At 43.7% G+C, this 8,820-nt stretch overlaps 1 pseudogene; it reads right to left on the bottom strand.

Annotated features, from left to right (window-relative positions):
• Window positions 1-5,011: 5,011 nt before the first annotated feature.
• On the bottom strand, window positions 5,012-5,872 carry LOC149463729 (uncharacterized; annotated as a pseudogene).
• Between the last annotated feature and the right edge of the window lie 2,948 nt (window positions 5,873-8,820).

Below are 8,820 nucleotides of genomic sequence, written 5' to 3' on the forward strand. Positions count from 1 at the left end.
TTGGGCAATCGGGAGCCAGTGAAGGGATAGGTGGGGGGGGTGGCAGAAGTGGAGCGGTTGGTGAGGTGGATGAGTCTAGCTGCTGAGTTTGGAAGGAAAGGTTTGAGTCAAGGGTGACACCTAGGACTTTGGCTTGCGGGGTGGGATTGATGGTGGCGTTGTTGGTCGTGATGGAGAGGATGGGGGGGGGGCGCGGGCTGGGGGGAAAACTAGGAGCTCGGTTTTGGAAAGGTTTAACTTGAGGAAATGGAGCAACATCCATTCTGATATGTCGTTTAGGAGGTGGGTGATGCGGGCGGAGACTGAGGGGGTGAGGTGAGGGGTGGAGAGGTAAATTTGTGTGTCATCGGCGTAGAGGTGATAGTTGAAGCCGTGGGAGTGCATAAGTTTGCCAAGGGAGGAGGTGTAGATGGAGAAGAGAAGGGGTCCGAGGACAGAGCCTTGGGGACCCCAACAGAGAAGGGGAGCGAGGGGGAGGTGGCAGCGTTATAGGTAATGCTGAAGGAGTGTTGGGATAGGTAAGAGGAGAACCAGGAGAGAGCAGAGTCCCTGATGCCAAGGGAGTGTAGTTTATTAAGGAGGAGGGGGTGGTCGACTGTGTCGAAGGCCGCGGAGAGGTCAAGGAGTAGGAGGACCGAGTAGTGGCCATTAGCTTTGGCGGTTAGCAGGTCGTTGGTGATTTTGAGTAGGGTGGTTTCGGTGGAGTGTAGAAGACGGAAGCTGGACTGTAGTGGATCAAGGAGGTTGTTGTCAGTGAGGTGGGAGCTTAGGCGATTGTCGACTAAGCGCTCAAGGAGCTTGGAAGTGAGTGGCAGCAGGGAGATGGGTCTAAGGTTGTTCTTGTCAGTGGGGTCCAGGGAGGGTTTTTTGAGTAAATAACAAACAGCAGGTAAGGAGAGGATAGAGCGTACAGTTCTAAAGTCTACCTATTGCTTCCAGCAGGAAATAGCCAGTTAAGAGTTAAGCATTTTCCAGTTGTTCCAGTTGTGGATTTTGCAAAAGCATTTGACACAGTTGCCCAGACACAGCTAATCTGTAAGGTAAAGTCTACGGGCTTTGAAAAATCTGTATGTAAATGGATAGGAAACTGGCTAAAAGATTGTATTCAAAGAGTAGTGATTAATGATTCATACTCTGCATGATCTAGGGTTGTCAGTGGTGTACCCCAAGGTTCAGTGTTGGGACCCTTACTTTTTAATATATTTATAAACACTCTAGGGTCTGGGATTAAAAATCCCATATTAGTCTTTGCAGATGATACCAAGCTGTGCAGTGGAATAACGTTGTTACAGGATGTCTTCAACTTACAAGCCGACCTCAATACACTGTTTAATTGGGCAACTATGTGACAAATGAGGTTTAATGTTGATAAATGTAAGGTTATGCACTTGGGGGCTAAGAATATGCATTCATCATACATACTAGGGGGAGTACAACCTGGAGAATCAATGGCGGAGAAGGATTTGGGAGTTCTGGTAGATCACAAGCTTAATAATGGCATGCAATGCCAAGCTGCGGTTTCAAAAGTGAGCAAAATCTTCTCATATTAAAAGAGGTATGGACTCCAGAGAGAAAGATATAATTTTACCCCTGTAAAAATCATTAATAAGACCTCATGTGAAATATGCAGTTCAGTTTTAATTCACAAAAAGAACATTGGAGAACTGGAGAAAGTACAGAGAAGGGCAACCAAACTGATAAGAGGCATGGAGGAGCTCAGTTATGAGGAAAAATTAGAGGAATTTAATTTATTCTCTCTTTAGAAGAGGAGATTAAGGGGGGGTATGATCAACATGTATAAATACATCAGTGGTTCATATAGTGAACTCGGTGTAGAGCTATTCACCCTGAGGTCATCACAGAGGACAAGGGATCACTCTTTACGTCTGGAGGAAAAGAAATTTATTCTCTAAACATGAAAAGGTTTCTTCACAGTAAGAGCTGTGAAAATGTGGAATAGACTCCCTCAAGAGTCGGTTCTGGCCAGCTCAGTGGATTGCTTTAAAAAAGGCCTAGATTCTTTCTTAGATACAAAGAATATAACTGGATACTAACATTTATAGGTAAAGTTGATCCAGAGAAAATCCGATTGCCTCTTGGGGATCAGGAATTCGTTTTTTCCCTGCAGGAGCAAATTGGATCATGCTTTGCTGGGTTTTTTGTCTGTCTTTCTCTGAATCTACTGTGGGTATAGGATTATAACTTTTTTTTTAATGGTTGAACTGGATGAATTTTTGTCTTTTTTCAGCCAGACTAACTATGTAACTATGTCCCAAAGTTGCCGTAGTGAGTTTATATGGGCTAACCTCCCTGTACTTATAGTCATTCTGTGGTCATATGAATGGTGTTGTTGAGTTAGGTCTAGTGTATCAGAAATTGTAGGTGATATTGTTGTTTTCCAGCATCTGGTGATGTTGAGTCTTGCCGCTAATAGAATGTGTAAAATTGTGTATTTAGTGTGATGTGGTAGTACGTCTCCATCTAGATTTAGAAGTGCAAGATTAGGAGATGGAGGTATGCAGGTATGAATTATTTCAGAGATGATATGGAATATGGAAGACCAGAAGGTTTTCAGCTTGGCACATCCCCAAAAGATATTTAAAATATCTCCTTTCTGCCCACATTGTCTCCAACAAAGGTTGGATGTGTGCTATTTTTTCTGGTGTTAGGTACTATCTTAGTGTGATTCTTTGTGATATTTCCCATAGACTGGAGCAGAGTGGGACTTTGTAAGTTAATCGACATGCTTATACCCATTAGGATTCTGTGTATGATTTCCCTAGGTCAGATTCCCACTTTGTTTTAATGAAAATATTTTTGTGTTGAAATAGGTTGTAGAAAAGTGAAATGCCTTTTAACGTACAGTATATATAGGTATGTGGAATAAAGTCCATGCAGGATATGGTAGTTTACACAACCAATTAGGACGTGAGTGTAGACAGTGAGCTGTTTGAATATACTTGAATAGATCTTGAGTTTTCAGGTGATAGTCTTCCTGGAGGTTTGGAAAGGACTTGAGGTTGGTGTTTTTGAACAGATCATTTATATAAGTTATGCCTTTGCTCACCCAGGAGGAGTATGAAATGTCAGTGATCAAGTGATGAAGAGTAGTTCTTGGGATTTTTAGGGGTTAGAATTGCTGGATAAGTGTGCAATAAGTTTATGAGCCGTTGCCAGGCTTTTAAAGATGCAGCCATGGGAGAGATATATGAAGGGATAGAGGCTGCCATTTGAGTGCTAAATATCCATTCTTTTAAGGATTGTTGTGAACTGTAAGATGCTTCAATGTGGCTCCATAAAATATTAGGTCTTGGTAGGAACCAGTGTTTAAGTTGTGTAAACATGGAAGCCCAGTAATAATGTAGCCTACCCCACCCACTGAGTGATTCTTAATTAGCTTAGTGTGTGCTCATTGAGGTTTTTTTTCCCTTGCCTTATAATATGTGATAATGTGGATTATATGGTTTTTAAGTAGCCAATGGGAATAGGGATGGGTCCTAAATAAGTATAAAAGTTGAGGGAGGTGCATCATTTCAAATGTGCAAGTCCGCCTAGCCAGGAGAATTTGTGTTTTACCATCTGTTTTAGATCTTGTTGTAGCTTAGTGTGGAAAAGAAGGAAGTTGTGGTGGAAGAGGGTTCTAGTAGACTGTGTTAATTTAACACCCAAATATGTTATATCATCGTCTGCCCAAGTGAATGGGAATTGTTGTTGTAGAAGGGTTTTAGTAACACCATCTAGTCCTAGGTCTAATGTAAATGATTTTGTGTCATTAACCTTATAGTAGGATATTTTGCTGAGCCACTGTAATCATTTTTGTGCTTTAAATAAGGATGATGATGGGTTGGTGAGCATCAGAATCACATTGTCAGTGAATAGGTTGATTTTGTGTTTTTGGGATGCTATGTTGAATCCTGTTATTTTGTTGTTTGTTCTATTGTGTAAAGAAAATAATTTGGATGTAAGGCTTGGAGAAGGGTATAATTTGTTGTTAGTATGGCATTTAAAATTTTTTCTAGACGCTGCATCCTTTTTTTCTTAGCCCATGATTCCATCTGGATCAATAAATCTCTGATAAAAGCTTTGTGTGTGTTCCATACTATAGCCGGGTCGGATACTGTGCTCATATTTATTGTGAAGAACTTTCAGTTTGTGTAAAATAGCTTCTGATTTAGAAGGGTTTTGCAGTATAGAGGAGTTATCTTGCCATATGTATGCATTTGGTTGAGATACTGTGTATGCGAGGATGATGTTAATAGGTGCGTGATCCGACCAGGTTATACTATAAATATGAGAGGATTGAACCTTTTGAAGTAACCATTTGTCAGTCAAAAAGAAATCTATACGTGAATAAGTGTTATGACGCAGAGACAGATAAGTGTAGTCTTGTGCGAATGTGTGGTAACTCCTCCACAAGTAATTGAGAAAATTTTGTTGGATGAATTTGTTGAGAGGTGGTTCAGGTCTTTTAGGACCTGAGGCAGAGTCCATTTGGTTGTCCGGTACCAAATTAAAATCGCCACATACAAGTAAGTGACCTGTTTGGATTTTCTTTATCTTCTTGAGGGTCATGTTAAGAAAGTGGACTTGGTGTTGATTAGGAGCATACATGTTCAACTGGGTATGTAGAGTGTTGTCGATTCGTGTATGACAGGATAATATATCTGCCTTTCTGAACTAAGATACCTTGGTGAAGCTGGATTGAAACAGATTCTTTTATGGCGATTAGAACTCCCTGTTTTTTCTGCTGGCAGCAGTCTTTGAAGATGTGAGGGAAGCTTTTATACTGGCAGGATAGTGAAGCTTCTTGGGTAAAATGTGTCTCTTGGATGCATAGAATGTCACATGTGCAATCTTTGGCTGTTTTCCACAATGAGGCACATTTAGTCGGGTGGTTTAGCATTTATATACTTGGTGCTGAGGAACTGGGTACCAGTCCGGAGAGGAAGGCAAAGTATGAGGAGATAAAGCAAAGCATTCAATCATGTCTGGATTTATGGTTCCTGGAGTTTCATTGTGATAGCCCATTGCGGATTATGGGAGTAGCAGATTCGCAAGGTGGATCCGGAATTATGCCCCAAGTGTACAGTAGTTTCATACCTCTTCCAACTGTTGAGATCACATGTTATGTGCAGTTTTGTGATACTAGTATTGTGGCAGGGTATCACAACCTATAGGTGCTGTAATGGTTGTTGAGGGCTTTCATGATGAAGTTTAGATGTCTTCTCATTTGTAAAGTATATTTTGATAAATCATCAAAAATGTGGACTTCTGAATAGGGGGCTGGTAGAGTGTTGAAGGATCTTGCTTTAAATAATAATTGCTCTTTCACTGAGTAAAAGTGAATGCGCATAAGGACATCTCTCAGTACTGAGTCCCCTAGATGTTGAGGTTTAGGGATTCTGAATGCGGTCAATGATCAATTCCATTGGAGATAAATCAGGCAAGAGTGTAGTGTAGTCTTGAGAGGGGGCAAACTCTGGTACACCACACAATTTGATGTTATCTCGGCATGAGCGATCTACAAGATCTGCTGATTTTGCATTTATTTGCATGTTGTCATCTCTGCTTTCCTTGTATGCACCAATAAGATCATTTACTGTGTTGGTGCATTCTTCCATTTTAGTTTCTATGTACTGTGTCTATTTCCCATTGATTGCATGTCAGTAGTGAATTTGTTAATAATTGATGAAAAATCAGTCATGAGAGAGGATTGTAGTGATATAAGCATATCTTTCATAGTGGTATCTAGGACTGGTTGTCCTGTTGTGGGAAATGCAGCTATAGAAGACTGTAAAGCTGTGTCTGTATATGCTAATATATTATGTGGATTCACCGCTGTTGAGGCCTGGTGTGGAGAATCCATCTGCATCCTCACTTTGGCAGGGATCCCAGAGATAGGGCTGGTAGATGCTGATAGTTGGGGATATAGGAGGTGTTATCCCACATTCATGTTCTCCTGGAACAGAATCAGGGAGATCTGTGTAAGGAGAAGAGGCACGGATGAACTGGCTGCTGGCACCATCTTGGCTTCCCCATTTTCGCAGTGCCGGCTGGAGGAAGAAGGCTGTGAGCTTTTGTGGCCTCTAGTCTTCTGCTTGTTGGATATCATTTGTCCACCTCTCCCAAGGCTCAGGAGCTATTATGTGGCTGGATGGATGTAAAATCTCCACTACAGAGATGTCTGCCTGTCAGGGATCCAGGTGTGACCAGAAATGTGTGGACTGACACAGGGAAGTAACAGGCTTCAGGAACACAGGCGTAGTCATGGTCAGGCAGGCCGTAAGGTACAGTCAGGCACCGCCCGGCGGGATCTCTAGTGACCCACAGAACAGGATTCCCCAGGGCGCGGAGTCTAAGCCCCAGTCTGCCTTTTCACCAGAGCCCCTGATGGTGGGGATGGACTTGGCACAGGACTGAGACCAGGTCGCGGCCCCTGAGTGCACCCAACTGTGGTAGAGCGGTCTGCCGAGGGTATGTACCGGGGGAAAGCCTGATGTGAAGGGGCTGGCAGGTTTGCACAGTAGTGACTGGATCCGTGCGGGATGGATGGATCGTCTGGGTAGCATCAGGTGTAGTCACGAAGGCCAGGTCAGCAACGTGAGGGCAGTAAGGTACCAGAGGAGCATGCAGAGAATATTCAGGGTCACAAGCCAGTTTCAGTAACGCACGGGCAGCGCGGTACAGAGGATCAGGCAGAAGGATGGTCAGGCAAGCCAGGGGTTCAACAGGAGACGGTAAGCAGAGGTCAGGATCAAAGCAGGGTCAGCAACTAGGCAGAAACACAGGATATCAGGTACAGGGGCTCATGGGAAACATACACCAAGGCACTGACTGCAGGTCTGGCCATTCCTTAAATACACCTCCTGCAATCAGCCCCAGGTGTTGGCTGATTGCAGGAGTGAGCTTCTGGCTGCTGAGAGCACCCGCTGTTCAGCCCTGGTACTGCAGCCCACACGGCAGGTGAGTCCCACCACCAGTGCGGAGTCCATTCCTGACACTGCCTCTGGCTAGTCTGTGGAGCTCAGGACTTAAGTGGCCATCTGGGATGCTCGCAAGCCAAGCCCCCCTTCAAGACACTTTTTGATGTAACATAATAAGGATTGTGAACTATTAAATAATACAAGACATTCTGAAATTAAAACACTGTAACAGATACACTAAGTTATGCAAACATTATATATCTATAGATTCAACACATAATCCCCTGATAGTTTAAATGAGGCCATTGACTTATTATAGAATAACCTCTAGGCCCCAGTCTTCCCCTCTCATGTCTTCAGATCTCACTCACACAATACCTATCGAACTATTGGGACATTGATCTTTACTGTATCACTAATTTTTTTTTGCCCTTAGTGTTTCACTTCATTCAGCGCTTCTCCTCACACCATGTTGATCCTCTATTACAGATTACAAAACAGCAATGTAGGGGTATGTGCATATATGAATGCACTTGTATATGTATAGACATGCATGTGTATTTATATATGTGCATTGGTCTATCCAGATGTGCATAGATTTGTGTGCATGCATATGTATGTACACATATTTTTACTGTGCACTTAGCCCACTCCCCTTGTTTTCCCCACACGTCTAATTTTATCACATTTATTATTTTGTTCATCATCTGGTTTTTCACTTTACTCAAAGCATAATTATATTTTTATATCCTTGTATCCACCATTTCACATTTAGGATACCCTTCCTTTTGTTTAGTTTATATACAGATCACACTCTTATTGTCAGCACCTGTGGTAGCGAGCTCTTAATCCACAGCTTGGGGTTCCCCAGGGTGCAGAGTCTAAGCCCCAGCCTGCTTGTTCACCAGAGCCCCTGATGGTGGGGATGGACCTGGAGCAGGCTGGAACCAGGTCGCGGCCCCCAGGTACACCCAGCTGAGGTAGAAGAGACCACTAGCGGGAGCAGGGTACAATAGGAGTAGACTCAGGAGATCCAGTAGGCAAGCCGAGGTCAGGACAGGCGGAAGACAAGCGATATCAGGAACAAAGCTGGGGTCCGTACACGGATAGACAATATAGGAGGAATGTCAGGAACAAGCCGGGGTCAGTACACAGATATACTTGAACAGATTCTCAGAGAACCACAGGAGAGCTCAGACAACACCATTGTTCAGGCAAAGTGAGAGACTGAGCATGTCTTAAATAGACAGGCCAGCTAGGAGGCGGGCCAGGAAGTGATAGACAATATAGATGAAAGGAAGCACATAAAACCCAGGGAATAGCAGACAACGCCCATAGGTGAGCACAGAACAACACACATGTGAGAGAACAGCAAGGAGGTAAGACAAAACAAACAAGAGGCTGCAGGCTAACTTGTGACAGTACCCCCCCCCCCCCTTAAGAGGTCTCCCCACTTTTTTTAGGGCCAGGCTTAAGGGGAAACTTCCGATGAAAAAATTCCACCAGACTGGGAGCAGAAACATCAGCAGAGGGAATCCAACACCTCTCCTCAGGACAATATCCCTTCCAGTCAATAAGATACAAAAGCTTCCCTCTGATGAACTTAGAATCCAAGATTTGCTTGACTTCATACTGACCAACCGTCATGCTACCTTGGCGTAGCCAAAGAAGGGCTCCTGCAGCAGATGAAGTCCTGCCAGGCACATCAAATGTTTTCCGGAAAGCTTGCTGGAAGGCTGGGAGACTGGAGATAGTGTGGTCTTGACGTTCCCACAGTGGCGAGGCCCAAGCCAGTGCTTCACCTGAAAGGAGGGAGATCATGTATGCCACCTTGGAACGATCGGTAGGGAAATGATCGGCTGTTAGCTCAAAATGAATCGAGCACTGATTGATGAAG

Source organism: Staurois parvus, unplaced genomic scaffold (genome assembly GCF_062004578.1).
Source record: "Staurois parvus isolate SC_StPar_1 unplaced genomic scaffold, SC_StPar_1.0 ptg000153l, whole genome shotgun sequence".
Lineage (NCBI taxonomy): Eukaryota > Metazoa > Chordata > Amphibia > Anura > Ranidae > Staurois > Staurois parvus.